This window comes from Argiope bruennichi, chromosome 9 (assembly GCF_947563725.1).
Source record: "Argiope bruennichi chromosome 9, qqArgBrue1.1, whole genome shotgun sequence".
Taxonomy (NCBI): domain Eukaryota; kingdom Metazoa; phylum Arthropoda; class Arachnida; order Araneae; family Araneidae; genus Argiope; species Argiope bruennichi.
Window position 1 is genome coordinate 12679036 of NC_079159.1, and position 20597 is coordinate 12699632.

Consider the following 20597-nt stretch of genomic DNA (forward strand, 5'->3'; position numbering starts at 1 on the left):
CATTTACATATTTGTAATTGTATTTCACATATTCTGGCATACTTTAATCATTACGTTAAGGTAGTTAATTTTTATAGTATTTCTTTTGCAAAAGCTTGTTCTTATATATTTTTTAATTTGACTGTTTTCATCTACAGATATATTTCATTGTTAATATACAAATATTTTCATTGCCATGAATTTAATTTTCTTTTATCAAATGTTCCTTTTTAAATAATATGTTTTCAAAATCATTCAGAACCTTATTTTGTTTCAGTTTGTGTGTATTGTTACTAAGCAAATATTTAATTAAGTTAATAACATTTGAAATATACTTGATTTATATGTGTAAGCCCATTTTGAAATGATCTTTTTTTGGAAATAACTATCAATATTATCTTATATTATTTTTATAACTATGTCAAACTTTTGTTTAGTTGTTTTTGAAAATAATTATATCTTAAAGTCTGTGCACAGCAATTTATCAAAATTTGCTTTGTATTGTATTGCTATTCCTTATTGTGTTAGATTATCATGAAATTGTTTACATATGTTTTAATGTTGTTATACTGCCAAAAATATTATTCTTCACGAAGTTAATTTTTGTTTATCTCCAAGTTTTGCATAATTTATTTAATTTACTGTGATTCATCCTTTTAGGGCAAATATATATATAATATGAATTTTTGGCTATGACCATTCTAATAATATTTATTTTGCATTTTTTCCCCTTTTATTGGCATTCTGGAAGTATTAAGTTTTCCTTATTACTTAATTAAACTGAAATTTTTTGTGCATAATTTTTACTGTATTCAAAAACTTTTCCATATTTAAAAATGGATATCTTTGATGAAAGACTCACTTTTAGATACTTAAGGAAAAACTCTCTCTATATATATATATATTTAAAATCTCTTACAATTCAGAGATTGAAATATATCTTGATCTATATAATCTAATTTGATTATTGAATGTTCACTTGTTTCTGGATATTTTTTTATCATGGAGAATTGATGCAAGATCTGTTTTATATTTTAAAATATGAAGATATATGTAATGTTTGAAAAGTTACAGGGGACAAGTGCTCTAAACAAGTAATACAAATTAATTTAATCAAAAAATATTTCTCTTTTTGTTTCTATAAAATTAAAACTTTTTTTTTAGTCTATATTTTGTATGTTTAAAAACTGGATTATCTAAAATCTATATACCATGCATTTTTTGATGATTTTTTTAATATTTTCCTCTTTACTTTTTATCTAGTCATTTAAAGAAGTATTTCTCTTTTGATATGTCCCACCGGAAAAGATATGCTACTATTAAATTTGGAACATTAATATAGCATGGCTCTCGTGTGTTGGCAGTTGACCTTTGATCTCGAGCAGATATAGTTTGAATTTGCTGAAATAGAGAAGAGTGGGTTGCAGGGAAATAATAGAAGGCTTATTACCACAATTATTCAATGATGAGGTGTATGGAAAAATATCAAGTTATGTTGAACTTAACAGATTCTTTTCTTATTTCTCATTATTATGTAACTTTATGATATTACTAAGGAATAAAGCTCAGATCTTGCAAGCTTTGATTCACATTCATATTCTATCATATAAACATTCAAGCTCTATTAAAATAAACTCAACTGATTTCATTGAGCTCTTTATTACAATCACCAATTCATCTGACTCAGGCAAGACTTCTTGAAAAAGTTTAAACAATGAATTTTTTGAAGATATTAATACATATCTGTCATTGCAAATGCAGTAATATCAATTAGTGTATGAAAATTGCAATGACAAAAAAATAAAATAAAATTGCAATAATTTTTATAGTTTTAAGTGTTATGAAGGCAAACTTAAAGCATTTACTTGTTTAAAAATTTCTTAGGGTTTCCCTCCCACCACCAGTCTTCTTTTGAAACTTTAAATAACTGAACATTATTTATAATTTTATTTTAAAAGTTTAATTAACTTTTATTTACTCTTTATAAAAACCATCCATTCTAAAGGTATTAAAATTGAAAAGGCTACTTTTTTGTTTGTAGCTTTCAGTTTCATAACACATTTATCTTTCCTCCGTCTTGAAATGCATTTAAAGAATTAGTATTTCTCTGATTTCCTTTCTCTATTTTATGATTAAAAATAAAAGTGTAAATGTGAAGTATACAGCAAGAAATCCATTAAATACACTTACTTTCAGATATCATGATTTCTGTGACTAAGATTTGAAACTTTGATAGAATGAAAGTTTAGTAATTAGGTTTGTTGATAGGATATTGTCGATAGGATTATTACTGAGAACTCTTTTAGTTTTGTAGAGAAATAATATTTTAGAGTTTGGTTTTATTTAATTTATAAACTGCAAATAACAAAATAATTGCTTATTTTTTATTGATATTGTTAATTTTTTTTGTAAGAAACTGGGCTTTTTTGTTATTGAACTTCGATCTGGGCTTCAGATTTGAAGAAAACATATTAATGTCTATGATCTCTTCGTTGTTGTTATTATTTTGTGATTATTATCATTATGTGCTTGCCAATTACTGTAGCTCAATTTATGCCATGCCTTATCTTAACATAATGCAACGTGTATCAGTAATAATTTTTCTAAGTCTTTGTTGAACTTGTATTTGTTAAATTTTATTTTGGTGCATTTTACACTGCCTGAAGAACAAAGGCCAGTGCTTTAGCAATATTTTACACATAGAGTAAGCAGGCATAATCTACTTGTTTATTTTAGAGGACCAAAGTATAATTATTGGCTGAAAGTTATGTATTGTAATTTCAAAATGAAAGATTTAAAATCTGTGGTGTTCAAAATCATTTTATATAATCTAAAAAGATGTATTTAGATGATGCAATGTATGCAATTTTCTTATCATTAAATTGATTAGAATAGAAGAGAGAAAAATTCTTTTCAAATTAAGAATTAAAAAATTGATATTTCCTATTGTTTAATCTATTTAAAAATAGTAAATAGCATCTATTCGGCAACCATATATTGAATATATTTAACTTGTTATAACTCTAACAAAGATGATGTTTCATATATATAAATTTTATAAATAATTGAAAACTACTTCATATTAAGTCCACCTTTTTGAATGAATTTTATCTTTTGAATTCAGATTCCTTTATTTCTCCATTTAAAAGCCTTAATTACCTTACAGAAGTTTTGTAATTTTAATTTCCTTGCATTATTTTCATGACTTTTGCCAGAAAGATTTATTCTAAATCATTTGAAATTCAAATATTCCTGCAACAAAGTTAGATTTGGATTTTCTGATTCCTCTTCATATACCATCTTTATCATATGTGCATAAATCAAAACTATAAAATCTATTTTAAAAGTTTTCGTGTTCGAACAAGGCCTTAGTCTGACATATCAATAAGACACCATTTAATCTTCATGTACCTGCTGTTTGTACAAACAATATATCTTTTCTTGAATAATGACTTATTTTCTCAGGATTTTCTAAGGCATAAGCATGCTTAAAGTCAAAATATATGTATTATTTATCTTTAAAAAAGTAATCCCCTGCTAATTTTTCTACTACATAAGATTGTTCTGTAGCAGAATTAAATAGAAAAGAAAATAATTTTGAGTAAACTGTTTTCTTAAAACAAATTGGCTCTTCTTTGAGTTTTTTTTAAATCTAAGTTCCTGATTTTTTTCAAGGAATATAGATATGAAATGTCTCATTATTTTTTTTAAAATTTGTAACTTAATGCAATCTTTAACAATGGCAAACTATCACTTTGTTTTTGTTTTTAATAATTGATACCTTTAATCTGATGTGTCTGTTATCTGGGGTTTTTTATTGTTGTTTTTCCTTCCTTTCTTTTGTTTTGAAGAATTGTATAAAAGTCCATCACCTTTAAAAAGCCTATTTATTTCTGAATAAGGAATAATCCTCACTCAAAAGATTTCTTGGTATTTTAGTCATTCTGAGACATTTTAGGCGACAATCCATTCAGATACATTTATATTTTTTTATGGATATTCACTTGTATAACATAACATAATCTAAAAGTTGTCATTTGTAATATATATTTTAATGAATTGATTTTTACTATGAGATATGCAATCACTGAGCATATGATATAATAGTCCTCTATTTCTTTATCTCTCGAAATCATTATAATGTCAGGATGCAATTGAATTCTATTTATTTTATGGTTTTTGAATTCACTATTGCTAAATATACCTCTCTGTAACTGAATTTTTTAAAAAAAAATTTTTATGGATTTTCAGTTAGCTATTGCAAACAATACCTAAGCATAGGTATCCTTCAATAATGTGTATTCATCAGAACTTCAGTAAGCAATTTGTTTTTTTCCAATACTCTTGTTGGGTATGCTCCAATTTCTTTTTTGAAAACTTTCAGGAGCACAATTGTGTTTTCTTTGTCTCTCTTGAACGAGTGGCAAAATGGGCTTCTTGTTGACCCTCGTTCTCTTCTGTATTTTTTGACTTCTTGTCTCAGCAATTCCCTTTGGGGGCACTTAATTCATATCTGTTACATAATACTATTACTCATTATATTCTTTCTCGCTCACCTTAATCACATGAATTTTCGAAGTTTTGTATTTCTTTCTTTTCAGCCGATTGTGAGTGCAATTTAAAAAATGGCGTATTTAAAGTAAGCAGTTGATACACAATTCACCTCACTGCCATAGAACTCATACTCGTTACTCTATTTTCTTGTTCATACTGAAAATCTGACTTTTCTTATCAAGATAACTTTCAAATCTTTATCAAGATAACGTGTCTAATCAAGATAACTTGTGCAAAACATGTGCAATTACAAGTCAAAGAAGCAAAAATTATTGGAATGAAACTTTTTATGACTGATTATGCATTTATAAATGGTGTTGCAGTTGCAATTTGTTATACGAGCAGTGATAAATAATTTATGTGGCATTTTATTGTATCCTTATTATTATTATTTTCAGTTTCTTTCTTTATTAATATAATTTTTTGTATACTTGTTATATGTACAAAAAGTGTGATTGCTTCAGTAGGTTTTCGAATTGAGTAAATTTGGAGTCAATTCTCCATAGCTGTATAACTGAATCCACTTTTGAATTTCACTGAAAAATTTTGAATCTTGTTTTCTTTTTTCTGTATTATCAAAGTGTAGTATTTGGTGGATCTGTACCCTTCAGAAGTTTATATATACTTGAAATTAGTTGTCTTTAAATCTGATATGGACCAAAGATCTTAAATCTATAATTCTAATTGATGCTGACAAAAAATATTTTTCAAAAGTATCTGTCATTTTAATTTTAATCGTTCGAAATCCAATTTTAATAGACTCATCCCTCATACCAACTTTAAAATTCAATGATGATCATAAAATAATCCACTTAGTAATTAAAATGAAATGCTGAAATCATACGATGTAGATTATGCCTGCCTATTTTGAACTAGAACTATCTTTTAGAACATTTTCTTATGCAATATTAATATCACACGATATGTGCACTACATTCCTGCTCTATTACATTCACTCTAAGATTTTGTATGTTTAGAGCAATCACTGTGGCTATTTTCGAACGCCAACAGTTTAGCCCACCCATCTATTTGCCATTTTATAGAAAGGTTTGCATAGAATGTATATAGAATTATATTATACAGCATAGGCTGCTGTTGTACATTAGAAATTGCTTATTATTGCAGAAATAAATTATTTTATCTCTTCCAGTGTGTGATTTTTTCCCCCTCCTTTAAATGCTTTAACAAAGTTATTAATTTTATTCATGTATAAAACATAAATATTATCGATTTCCTTTGGCGATATCTAAATTTTTTTATGATTTTTATTTTATGTTAATAATGTTTTGCATTTATAGTCTAATAATTTTTTGCATTAAATTTAGATATAAAATTTGAAACGAACTAATAAAAGGCATGTTATTTAACAAGCAGTCAAATGAAAATTATACAGATAGAAAAAGGAATGTAAACTGTTTATCATTTTAAAAATAATCGCCAAAATTATTAATACATTTGTCATACTGTGAGACAAGACTGCCAATACTTTCACGGGAAAACGTTTACGGTTTTCTACGTTACCATAATTGTATCGACGTGAACCTCTTCATCGGGAGGAAATCGACGACCATGAATGTCTTATCTTCAGAGCTGCAAAAATATGGAAATCGCATGAGAAAGGATCTGGTCTATATGTAGATGTGTAAAGACTTCCCAGCAAAATTTCTGAAGTGTGGTTTTAACATCCTTGGCAGCATGAGAGGACATTATCCTACTACAGAATATTGACATACACGGGAAAGAGGTACAGCAAGCTGTACCTCATTCTCGGCCTTCCTAATAATATCGGACGCACACACGATTTGCGGACCTCTCTTCGCGCATGTCTAACAAATAACAGCGGTGAATATTCGCGCTGTTTCTTTCTCATTCTCAATAGAGGGTGCTCCTATACGCAAACCTACCTGCTTTAACAACTTCTGTGTCATGTTTTATTTGACCCGTTTCTTCTGTCCCGTTTTTATTTGACTGACCCTTATAAAACATTTTAATGACAATGCACACGTCTGAAACAATTAGAATTCTTGTGTCAAAAATATATAGAAGCCATAATAACCAATAAAATGAAGTTTCTCAATATACAAGATAACTCGGATATGGCTGTATATTAGAGCTGATATTAAAGAGTGATGTTCTTAAACCATAATTGCCAACTTGCATTTTTCATTTTTGAAGACTTCCCTGTCATTACTGATGCAATTTTTCCAGTTCTTTTGGAAACATCGAACAAACCTTTTTCTAAAGAAACTTCAGGTTGGATCACTCCCAAACAGTCTAGATGTAGCCGTCATTGTCGTAAACTGCATTCTTTGCAAATCTGGTATTAACTCCCCTGAAGCACTTGCAACAATCAACCGCTGTCTATGTTAGACACTCCAGCCTTGTCCGGATGGTCTGTGACTGATTTCCCTGAGGCCGTATTTAGGCACTTATGGTCTTAAACATCTGATCAATTGTCCATGTACTATCATCTGTCCACTTGCTGACCTTATGACATGAAGCATTTACCGACATTTCACAGCGAAGACCGCACTGCCCCAGACTGTCGTGCATAGCAAAGGGTCTTTAATATCCCATAACGTAAAATATAGTGTATTTATGGCCAGATCTGTCGCACCGTTGCTGATAGGAACAAGTTTTACAATATAGTGTTATAGTTAGTGGAAATCCAACCTACCCGAAAGCATGCAGAGCTGGTGAGTTAGAATGTGATGAATTCCATCGAGGAGGATTGATTCCATCACGTTTAGAGACACTTTCTATTCTCTTATCGCCTTAGCAACTCCCTGACAGGAGTGAACAGGTTTGAACCGAGTATAAGGAACGGTGGAGATTATGGATCCACTTTCAAGGTCATACACCTGCAGCATAATGCAGCTTGTTTAGTCAGAAATCAATTTATAATAATTCCAGACTTTCAGGTCGATATTTAATAATTCCTTATACAAGAGGTATATGCGGGAGCTTTCTAGATACATTCATCACTGGTGATAGCCCGTATTCAAAATTTCAGCACCACCATTCAGTCATTCACTAATCACATTTTCTGAATAATAAGCTAAGCATAAATTTTTCACAAATAATTCAATACAAAAATGATATCGAATTCATAAAATCTCGTGTCCCTTAACCCTTTGAAGGGCCATTTTTTTTAGTCATATTATGTTAAAATATTTTTAGGCTTGATATTAGAATAAGGAAAGGGATTCATTTAATTTATTAGATAAATTTAATTGGATTAATTAATTAATTTGGTTAATTAATAATTAAGTAACAAATCAAGACGCATCATTTTGTGTGAGATAAAGAACTGAAGCATTTAAGTTTCTGTCTTTCTAGAAAAATTTGTCAGAACTTATGCCAACCTACATAAATTCACACAAAGATTGATAAATTTGGTGGGAAGCATACTTCCCACTGCCCTAGAAAGGGTTAAAATATTAATTGAATCAATGCGAAAACGACAGTGAGTCGTCTCCTCAAAACTTTCTCGCAACTTTGGTAAACTTGCCATACCTCAAAAGACTTTACATAGCATCGGCGTAAATAGCTATGAAATATTAATTTTTGATGCGAACATAGTATTTTTACTGAATCTATCGTCTCTTCTTGCGAGTTATTTGGCGATTCAATCCTCGCGTGCGTTAATAGCTTTCAAAAATCAAATTGGTCTTTTAAACATGTTTTTCTCAAATGATTTGAAACAAAAGTTTGCCACGAACCTGGACTTGGAGTCACAAAATCCCATAGCCAATTCGACATATTTAAGTCATTGCAGTTTTGAAGTATCGCATTTACGTGTTTTTGAAAATACAGATCGACAACCCGTCTTTGTATTTTGCTCAAGATTCGATAGATGTCTACACTATGGATATTAAATTTATGTACCGAATTTTATCTATTTAATTCTCTTCGTTTTTTTTACTTATCGTGTTAACTTATATTGGAATAGCTAGACTTCCTCTGAACAGATTTTATACAAAATTTCATAGAAATCTGCAAATTTGGTGTAAAGACCGTATACCAAATTTTAACTATTTAGCTCAGGTCGTTTTTGAGTTATCTTTGTCACAGACAGGCTGACATGGTCTAAAAATGTGTTTTTCTAACGCGGGGAGGTCTAAAATGTGCAGATTCGACAAATTCTGGAGTTCGGTTTTTTTTTGTTTTTTTTTACGATTACTACACTTTTTCTAAACTACGTGAACGCGATTATTAAAAGGAGATGTCTAAATAATAGAGATAACTGCGCAATTAAGGAATTAAATGCAATTGCATTAGTTTATTAACATTAACCTCCTATTCGTCAGTACCCCTCACCGAAGCTAATCGAAAACAATTTAACATTCATATATATTAGTACTATGAAAAGACAGAAACTATCATGAAAACTCTTTTAAAATAATAATAATAATAATAATAAACATGCAATGCCATAAAACATCGAAATGCTGATATAGCTATACTTATATAAGGCACTCTACAGGCCAGGCCATTTGACCTACAGCTACCAAATTTGGTACATGTATACCTTAGAGATCGGGAATGTGCACCTGGAGTCCCTTTTTTTGAAATTTTTAATTAGAATTTTAATTATTAATTAAAAACTAACTTTCCCGCCAAAAAATCTTCCATTTTCTCCACCGCCAAATGAGTAAGGCTTCAGGTTTTTTTTTTTCCAACAGTCATGAGGCTAGGGTTAACATTTTTCGGCCGATTATTTCAAACGATTCTGTTTATTTTCTTAATGTTTTATGCATTTAAAATGAAACATTGTTAATGAATCGATCTTTCAGATTCATTCTGAAGTACTTTTGAATTAAAATAACATAGAATAAAGGAAATTAAAAATGTCTAATCTGCATAGCGTTACCCAACTGGCGTAGAAAATTCACGCATTTGCGTTACCTTAACTGGCGTTGAAAATTCACGCATGCGCATTGTGATCTGATTGTTGGCAATATTATCAACGGATGATTCTTGATTTAAATTATTTTTAGGTTAATTGCATGCTTTTGTAATTAAATTGTATTTATGTTAGTTATATATTTTTTGTATATGCTTATAGTTTTAAGTACATCGTTTTTTAGTAGTTTTTTTAAACCTGTTTTCGACCGATTATTTTAAACGATTCATTTTATTTTCTTAGTGTTTGATGCATTTAAAATTAAACATTGTTAATGAATCGATCTGTTCATGATGAATCTGAGAAAATTTTGTTGAAAAATTCTTGAGATATTACATAAATTAAGAAAGATATTCTTTAGTGCCCATAGAATTTAAACGCTCAGTGACTCTGTTATCAGTAATCATATTATTAAAAAAATGCTTTGTTTCAGTAAAAAATATTATTATATTAATTGCAGATTAATTCTTTCCACTTTAATTTAAAGCATAAATTCTATGGGAGCTAACAGAAAATGAGAGAGATACATATTACATTATGACTGAAGGCCTTTCTATTATTATGAGTTGATTATATGATTATCAAAATTTGAAGTTTTAAAATATTTTGATGAAGAATCTTTTAAAGTAGGAATTGCGTAAAATATTTAATTAGTAAAATTGAAGCGAACGTTAAGATTGGCGAACCAGCTGATCGCCAAAAGCGGCTAGTAATTCAATAAATGCCAAAACTTTGATTCAAAGTTTTACTGTTTCATAGTTTTGATTGTATAAAACAAATGTATAAATATTGTTCGGTAAGTTTATTTTACATAATAATGAAGATATCGAAAATATATTAGATTTGTCTGACAGCGTTATGTATCAACATGCAGTACCCGCATAAATGTAAATGAAACAATTAAAACCGCAGTAATATAAATTAAAATTATGCATGAAAGCAAAAATGATATGGATTTTAAATTTTAGAAGTTTATTGCTTGCCGTATACGAGGTAAAGAGGAAATATTGTAAGCATCAAAAAATTCGAATTCAAGATTTTTGGTGAATCTCCGCGTTTCAGACGTCTCTAAGTCGGAAAAGCACATTTTTATAATCATGTAAACATGATAACTCAAAAACCTTTTGAGCTAGATGGATGAGATTTGGTTTATGGTCATACGATTAAATGTGTCGACTTTAACAAATTTTTAACATAATCAATTCACAGGAAATCTGGCTGTCCGATTACAAATCAATTCCTTAATTCGGTAACTGTAAGTCAAACGATCTGACCTGTAAAGCGCCAACACACTCATATTTATCAATATTATTAGTAGAGATAACGTCTAGTAAAGAATTAATTTTAGATAATAAGTTAAAAATATGAGGTATCCTTACATGAATCAGTAATGGATTTAGATACTTCATGACCCAAGATTAGGGTACGACAATCTATTAAACAGAAAAAGCTATTTTTAGAACTATATGTAAACTGCCATGAAAGAGTATATTTCGGTAATTTAACAGAATTCCTAATTATTTCATGAAATGAATGATCATGATTCATCAATTATTTCATAAAATATCTCGTTATTTCACGGGGGAAAAAACTAATGACATCTCTATATTTAAAAAGCTTAAGTAAGTGGCATAGAAATCGTTCTTATTACAAACTAGCCGCCTTTGGCGACCAGCCGGTTCGCCGATCTTAATGCACGTTAAAATTTTAATAATTAAACCTTTTATGGAACTCCCATTTTAATTGCTTCTTCATTAAAATATTTTAAAACTTCAAATTTTATTAGTCATATAATTCACTCATAATATTATAAAGGCCTTCAGCCATAACGTAATATGTATCTCTCTAATTTTCTGTTAGCTCCCGTAGAATTTATGTTTTAAATTAAAGTGGAAATGATTAAACTGCAATAAATATAATAATATATTTTTTACTGAAACGAAGCCTTTTTTTTAAATATGAGTACTGAAAACAGAGTCGCTGTGTATTTAAACCTTAAGGGCACTAAAGAATACTTTTCTTAATTTATACAATATCTCAAGAAGTTTTCAACAAAATTTTCTCAGATTCATCATGAACAGATCGATTAATTAACAATGTTTAGTTTTAAATGCATCAAACACTAAAAAAATAAACAGAATCGTTTGAAATAATCTGTCAAAAACATATAAAGCCTTTAATACCAACTCCGTATCCGTTGTCAACAATCAGAACACAATGCGCATGCGTTCATTTTCAACGCCAATTATGGTAACGCAAATGCATGAATTTTCTACTCCAGTTGGGATAATGCTATGCAGATTATAAATTTTTAATTTCCTTTAATCTGTTTTATTTTAATTCAAAAGCACTTCAGAATGAATCTGAAAGATCGATTCATTAACAATGTTTAATTTTAAATGCATCAAACATTAAGAAAATAAACAGAATCGTTTGAAATAGTCTGCCGAAAATTTCGTAAGCTTATCCTCTTTAGCGTGGGATACTCCTTACTGATTTGGCGGTGGAGAAATGAAAAGATTTTTTTGGCGGTAAAGTTAGTTTTTAATTAATAATTAAAATTCTAATTAAAAATTCAAAAAAAGGAACCCCAGGTGCACATTCCCGACCTCCAAGGTATACATGTACCAAATTTGGTACATGTAGGTCAGACGGTCTGGCCTGTAGAGCACCAACACACACACACATTGAGCTATAGTATAGATATCGAATGGCAAAATGTCAAACATAAACAAACCACCTTATGGACGTTTGCAGTTGGCCAGAAATTCAAATTATTTTCATGGTTTCATTAAATATTTGATTGTATGATATTCTTCCGTTGTTAAAAGCTAAAGAAAAAGGATTCTATTTAATGTCTGAATTATTTACAAAACGAATAAAAAGTGAAGCTACAATGCCGCGAAATTTATAAGATAGATTAAAAGAATAGTTACGTTTTATTAAACGCTATATTGTCATGAGATTAAATATTCCTATAGGTCATCAATAGGAATGTTAATGTATACAATAAAAAGATTATATATAACTCTGCAAAAATAGTATGACTCTAATATTTAACAATTTGCTCGCATTATCGATAAGAAATCATATCTAAACAATTTAACAGACGTTAATATCCTCAGCCAACCAGCTGGTTGCCACAGTCTACTAACATATCATATAAATATAAAATTAAATTATAAAATAAATGATATAAAATTAAAATGTTTTATTCTTAAATTATAAATATTCTATTTAGGATGCATTGATACTTAATCGAAAAACACTTTTATAATTGTACATATCCTTTCGTTACTGTTCATTTGATAAAAATTTCAAAAATCTGATAACCCACTAGTATATTTGATTTAATCCACAATAATTTAAAAATATTATTTTCCTTCCCTGTGACAGCGGCTTTCTTTATAACTAGTAAAAACAAGTCTTAAACTATAATTATGTTATTCTTGTAATGCTGTTCGGTGTGTGTGTGTGTGTGTGTGTGTGTGTGTGTGTGTGTGTGTGTGTGTGTGTGTGTGTGTGTGTGTGTGTGTGTGTGTGTGTGTGTTTTCTAAGCCAAGGTTCTTTATTTATCAAAAAGCCATATAATAAACTCTGATACTGCCTTAATTTCTATTTTCTTCTGCTTAATATACTGCTTCATATAAATCAATCTCTTTTTTGTTCAAATCTTGTTGACTTGGCTTAACTTTGATACTTACTTCAAGAATCAATTGCTAATAAAGACAAAGTCGACAATTTGTTGCCTCTTATTTTTTCCTGATCCAATTAGAAGTTTGGAAACTCTTTAAAGATCAGCTCTGACTGGAGATTAAAGACAACTGATACAAACGATCGTGTCTTCCGATTACGATGAAAGGCTGCTATAAATAATCGTCTTCGAAGAAAGTGGACGAATTTTCGTCACGGCTTTACCCATAATTCTTAGTTTCCAAGAGTTTCTGCCAGCTATCTCGACATCGCAGCCGTAATACAGTTCTCATAAGTTTGAATGAAGACCGGATTGGCGGTTCGGAGTGTCAAAAGAGGGGACGAGTTTCTGTAGTTTAGTGCTGAAAAATATCGACAGAGTGGGTATCGGATTTAGAAGGTGTAAAATCACATAATCTCAAAGTGAAAAAATCTATAAATATCATGGAAATTGGAAAAAAAAAATGTATAAATATTATAAAAATTGGATTTACAATTTATTGTCTGAAATTTAAAAATGTGGATAGATTACAAGGTATCCTGGATGGTATTCTTTCACATTCTTACTGTAAGCAAATATTTCAGATTAATTAAACAATATCGAGAAAACCGAGGTTAGCTAGTCAGATTTTTTTTTAATTCTTTTTTTTTTCGGAAAAAATATTTAGATACGAATCATTTACTGATATTTTCTACACGTGAACTGATCATTTAAATAAAAAAAAATCATGAATGCACTTAGTTTAACATGTTATTCTAAACAATCTGCTATATTACAATATTCATTTTATAGCTTCTCTTATCATTACTTATATTTTTGAACTTACACTCAGTCTTACCATGGTGAAAACGGATCCGAGATGGCGCAATATTACAGTGTCAGCATGAGAACAAATAGAAAAAGGCTCTAATAGTTAATTATATATATATGTGTGTGTGTGTAATGATATTTTAATTCTTAGTTCAATTTAATTAATTTCCAAGATTTTATCTTAATTTAGCCCATAGTGACTTCATTCTAAAAATATTCTCTTATTTCGTGATCTAATTCCACTTTCGGTTTAATGAATTCCTTTGCAGAAATAATGCGCCATCAGTACTACGTATCATATGAAAGTGATCCCTTCGGTGCCCTTGAAAAGGTGTCAAAGATCACCACGTGTATTGAATCCTATGTTATATAAGATATATGTGGCCAGAAATCCTATGTTATATAAAACAAGTGATCATTTGTTTCGCCCTTCTTTACTTCTGCTTTTGTGCGGCTCTGCGTCTGCTTGTAAATAATTATGCTTTCCTGGATGGATATTAAAGAGAAATTGAAAATACAAAGTCTCGTCACTGCTTGTTAAATCTGTATTCTGCGACAAACAAAATAATGTTACATATATATAACTTTTTTTTCCTGCGCCTGTATAGATAAACTTAAAAAACAAAAATGTTAAGTATAAATACATAAGTCAAAAAACCGAGAAGAACCGAGGACCCGCAACACACATGCCATTCATGTTGTTCTGACCACTATACTGCACTACCCACACTTCGAAGTGGAACTTGAATATACTTATTCTAATAGTTAGTTATGAATATATATATATATATATATATATATATATATATATATATATATATATGTGTGTGTGTGTGTGTGTGTGTGTGATTTTGTGTAAAATCGCCTTTTTTCAGTAAAGACGCCTGATGTAGTATGAGCCCCTATGCTACTCCCTCTACATCGCTGACAGATGGCAGTAGTGTTCCAACTAGAAGTATAAGTGAGGCAAACGGCAGAAGAAAGACACTTGGTGTGAGAGTGTGTGAGCTTCGAAGTTGAAGGATAACAGCCGTACTATGTTCGCCTGAACTGCAACCAACCCTATACTTTTGTTCTTTTGCTTAATGTTCGTGTAGTCCTGTGTTCGTTTATTAAAATATGGAAAAGACAAACGTGTAGTCTTCTTTCGATTGAGGACACGATCCTACATAGATAAACTTAAAAGGCAAAACATTATCTAAATATAAAATTTAATCCAAATTGTCAGAGGCGTTTCCGAAATATACGAAATAAATTTTAATATATAAAAGAATTGCTCATTTAAAGTTATAAGATTTTTTTAAAATATTTATATTTATTAAATTTATGAATTTAAATTTCCAATCTTCGTTATGTAGGTTAGGTGACAAAATGTCTTGGATTTTGATTATTTGTCCCGAAGTGAAAGATTTGCCCGAATTTGAGTGCAATGTTCCGAACATTTAAATATGTAACTAGATGTGGATGAATATTTTTTAAAAAATATATTATTAAATATTTATTTCAGATTTTTAAAATATGAGATATACAGGGTGGTTATAATTAAAGTTACCCTGTTTAGACCTACGTAGTGTCCTCTCTAGTGGAAGGATGTCGAAGAAACTTGATATTTAGGTTGTATGGATCACGGGGAAAAGAAATCTGCAATAAAAAATAGTTTATGTTTCGACCGATATATGGCGGTTTTCCTGTATTATAAAGGCCGTTATGCAAATTTAGAGTAGTTTAAAAAGCCAGTATTCACTGAGGCAAAATCATTTTTCACCATGCCGTTAGAGAAAAAAAGAAGAGCTTTACTGAGAAAGTTGTTTTATCAGAACAGCAGTAATTTGTTAGCTGCAATACGAGAATATCGGAGCTTGAAAGACTTACGGAAAAAGGCTATGTCCAGGCAGGCTTTGAGAAAGATGATTATTAAATCTGAAGAGACTGTAGAGTTGGGTGTGGTACAAGGAAGAGGGCGGAAACGGATTTCAAATGGAACTGCGGAAAAAGGTTCTCTTGCCGTGGTCGAAAGAGCATCCGATTCGCAATATTCTTCATCAAATGCTTGAGCGGTGGCACGTGATTTTTCCCTTCCTTGTTCAACAGTACGAAAGGTTCTTCAATCCATTGTATAGTGGTATCCATACAAGATCCATCATGTGCAAGCGCTGAATCCTGCAGACCCGGTGAAACGAAATCAATTTGCTAGAATTTTTTTTAACCAGAATAGCCGTTGACAATTCATTGCCTTGGAACATTTTGTGGTCGGATGAGGCTCATTTTACCCTAGACGGAGGAGTTGATATTCAGAACTGCCGCATATGGGGTACTGCAAGTCCTAATGATGTGCATGAACAGTCTCTACATCCTGGTAACATTACCGTCTGGTATGGTTTTACTGTTGATTTTATATTTGGTCATTTTTTTTTTGATGAGAACACTCCTCATGGCTCTCGAAGGTGTTCCGTTACGGGCGCCCGTTACCGTGACCTTATTCAGTAGCAAGTCATTCCTGCGTTACAAGAACGAGAACATTTAGGGACTACTGTCTTCATGCAAGATGGTGCACCACCTCACATTGCTCGATCAGCGACGACATTGCTTCGTGCCCGTTTCGAAGATCAACCGATAATTTCAAGAAGTTTTCCAACTGCTTGGCCTCCGCGTTCTCCGGACTTGAATCCCTGTGATTTCTGGTTGTGGGGATTCCTAAAAGATCGTATCTATGGAGGAAGCATACAGACTCTGCATGAATTGAAAGCAAGCATAACACGTCATGTTGCTGCAATGGATCGAGAAACCCTTCGTGGCACTGTTGAATACGCCATAACACGCTTTGAATATGTGCTTGACGTAAATGGAATGCACATTGAACACATATTTTAATTAAATAAAGTTTTTAAGTTCCAAATTGTGTTTTTTGTTTTCATGCGCCGCCTTCCCACCTGGCGATTGAAATTTGAACTACTTTTTTTTTATTGCAGATTTCTGTTCCTCATGATCTATGCAACCTAAGTACTAGATCCACTAGAGCGGACACTACGTAGGTCTAAACAGGGTAACTTTAATTATAACCACCCTGTATATAAATGATATATTTCAGATAAGATATATTTAAATGATATATTTCAAATAAGATATATTTAAATGATACCTATAAAACAAAAAAAATATCATTTAAAAGCCAAAATATTTTGGAAATTATTATTATTAATATTATTTTGCTAAAATATGCATAAAGCAAAAGTTTTCATTTGTTAAATGATTTATATTTTTCCAAAATTTTGCAGTTGATTGTGGAATATTTTACCTATTTCCTGAATTAAGAAATAATCTGTATTCCCATCAAATCATTTAATACTCGAGTTAAACTGACAACGGATATTAAATTATCGTTTTTTCCCCTCTCTTTTTATGAAACATTTAAAAACCTGTAAAGCTTTTTCAATCGAACAAACATCTCATTCTGTAATTCAAGAAATGCAAAACACATCGAAAAAAGAATTATATAAAATTTGTGTAAATATGTGAATTATATTTTAATCTATAACTTTTTTCATAAAATGATTTTTAAAAAATTTGGAACTCTAGAGAATAGCATTTAAAGTAAAATATAGCATTAAAACCTTCATCAAATACAAATAAAACAAGCCAGAGAGGGTCTCCTAGGAAATTTCTCACATATTCTTTAATAAAAACACCCCTTCTCCCACCTACATAAAATTGTAAGCCTTGGGAAAGATCGTGAATTCCTTGAGTGCTCAGATTTTTATTTTAAAACTCGCTACATGAAATTGTCCTTTCTAGTATAAACATCTTTCTTGCATAGTATTAACTGCATTCCTTTATCGAACAACGGTTATGAAAGGATTTATTAACGCTTGATATTTGCCGCTACTTTTTTAGCGATTAATTTCTCGGGGTGTGATTAATACACAAGTACCAGAAAGCTGAATAGGCATCTTGGATACCCTTTTAGCGACCATTTTGAAATCAAAATTTATGCTTTTCTTTATTTCTTACTAGCCGCCTTTGGCGACCAGCCGGTTCACCAGTATTACCGCTCGCTACAATTTTCAATTAAATATTTTAAGTAACTAGTCTCTTAATAGCTTCTCAAACAAAACATTTTTAATCTTCAAATTTTGGTAGTCATACCAAACTTATACTGTTGTTTAGATCGTTTCGTTCAATTTACTATATATATTTTGCTAATTTGTTGTCATTTCCGGTAAAACTTCAACTTTAATTTAAAGTGGAAATGCTGAAATTGCAATTAATGTAAAGATATTTTTTAATGAAACCAAGCATTTTATTTATCATTTTTGTTGTTATTTATTTATTATTATTATTATTGAATATGAGTACTGCAAACAGAATCGTTTGGTATTTAAGTCTTATGTAAACTACAAAATATTTTTCATAATTTGCGTAATATCTCAAAGAATAATTCAACAAAAATTTCTCAGATTCAGCATAAAATTCAGTTTTTAGTTATGCTTTCAAAAGGATTGAAATGAAATCAATAAAAATATTTTGTTCCGGCCTATAAATGTATTTCAAAAATTATGAAGTCTAAATTTTATGCAGTAAGGTATCATATTCTGAGAAATATTCTGGACACACCAAATTTTAAATAAATGAATGAATGTTTCTATTTTCCACGATTAACTAAGACTGATTTATGAAGTTTTGAATGTTAAAAATTTAGAAAAACTCAACATTTTCATAATCTTAGGCCAATTAATCTTGAGAAACCTGCGCGCTGATTGGCGTATTTTCTTTAAAACGATCGATGGAAAATCTAAAATTATCCTTTTTTTATTGAATAGTGATATTCAAATTTTTATAAATCAGTCAGTTTAAGTGATTGATTTTGTTGATTGGAAATTAATTCTTTATTTAAAATATTAGTGTTTCAAGAACATTTTGTTAAACTTGATTTCCACAGCAGAAGCTTTATGTAAAATCAAAAATTCGTTATATATTAGAGTATTTATTGGATCAAGTTACATAAAATATAATCATTTTCCATTTAGACCATTTTAGCAGATCTGTGTCTATTACTAAAGGTTTATAAATTAGCAGTGTGGCCCTGATTTGAATGGATATCCTGTTCATATTAAACAAAACTTGCCTTAAAATAAAACTGATTTATTGGATTAATTATATAGATAGTGTAAAAGATCATAAAATAATTTTTCTTGAATTTATTTTTTAGAAAAAAATAATATTTCATATTTGTTTCATTTCCTACAGACATGTGACGAAAATCATATTTTTGCAGATTTCATTTCCAAAAAGATTTAATTTATTTTTAAATGGAGCTTAAATCGATGTGATGGCAACACTTTGAAAAAAGCTAATTTTTTCCCCTATGAATGCGAAACGTGCTCGTGCAGGTTAAATTTTATTTTTATTTTGTACGAAAAAAATTGTTGAAAAATATAGTTAAGATATTTATTTAAAAATTCATTAAAAATAGAAATTTAATTTTAAGGTTAAAACATTGGTATCATTTAAAAGATAAATTTTTGATCTTTAACGTGATGTAAAAATCTTTTTTGTGCGGTAATATTTTCGGAAGTTATAGCAGAAACACGCTAAAATTTCGCTTATTTTTTAAATAAATAAATTTTTAATTAAAAATTCGAAAAAATAACCCCCAGGTGCACATTCCCGGCCTCCAAGGTATACACGTGCCAAATTTCGTAGCTGTTGGTCGAACGGTCTGGCCTGTAGAGCGCCAACACACACACACACACATTCACACACACACACATTGAGCTTTATTATAAGTATAGATTACTTATCTAATTTTTAAATTGTTGACATATATATAAACATCATTTTTAATGACATTGGATTAGTGATTTATCATTGCTTAACGTAAATACTAGTTTGTTGCTGTGACGAATTCATTACAAATAAAGCTTTTGAAAGCAAATGAAACATGTTTTCAATAACAGCAGTAGCTATGCAAAGTAACCAAAGTGTTTCTTGTTTTCTCTAATAACTTTGGGGAAAATTATCCTTGAAAAAATATTTTTAAACCATCTTAAAACTCGAAATTTATCTTTTAACTGATAACAACGAGAATTTTTACGATTTATATTAATTTAAAAAAGCAGTTAGCACAGATGGTTTGAAAATAAGGAAATTTATATGTACTCGTTCGCTCGGCAATCTTAAAACTTTAAACTTCTTTGCAACTATTTTTTTTTAAAATTGCTCTTTTATTTTAATAATATCTGTAGATAATATCTATGGTTGTTTTAAACTAGTGATTTCACAATGCTCAAATGAAAGCATAAAAACATCTTTCAAATTCAACAAAAAAAATCTTTCATGAGCAAATGAAATAGTTTTATTGCTGACGGACAATATTACGTACAAAGAGCTGTTGCCAAAACTTATGAATATAATTATAAGAAAAGACTTTAGAAACAGAGAGAGATAACAATTTGCATACGGAAAACTGTTAAATTTTTTTTCCAAATTTTTCTTCTAATGAAAAATTAACTCTTTAATTAATTGTCTCTCAAAATAATCTTTAAAATTCTTTTTTTTTTACATTTTAGCATTTGTGAATAAAGTTTGCAGGACTAATATAAAAAATATTTCAAACTTCTGGAAAAAAACCATCTGTGGTTTTTAAAATTCGTCTGC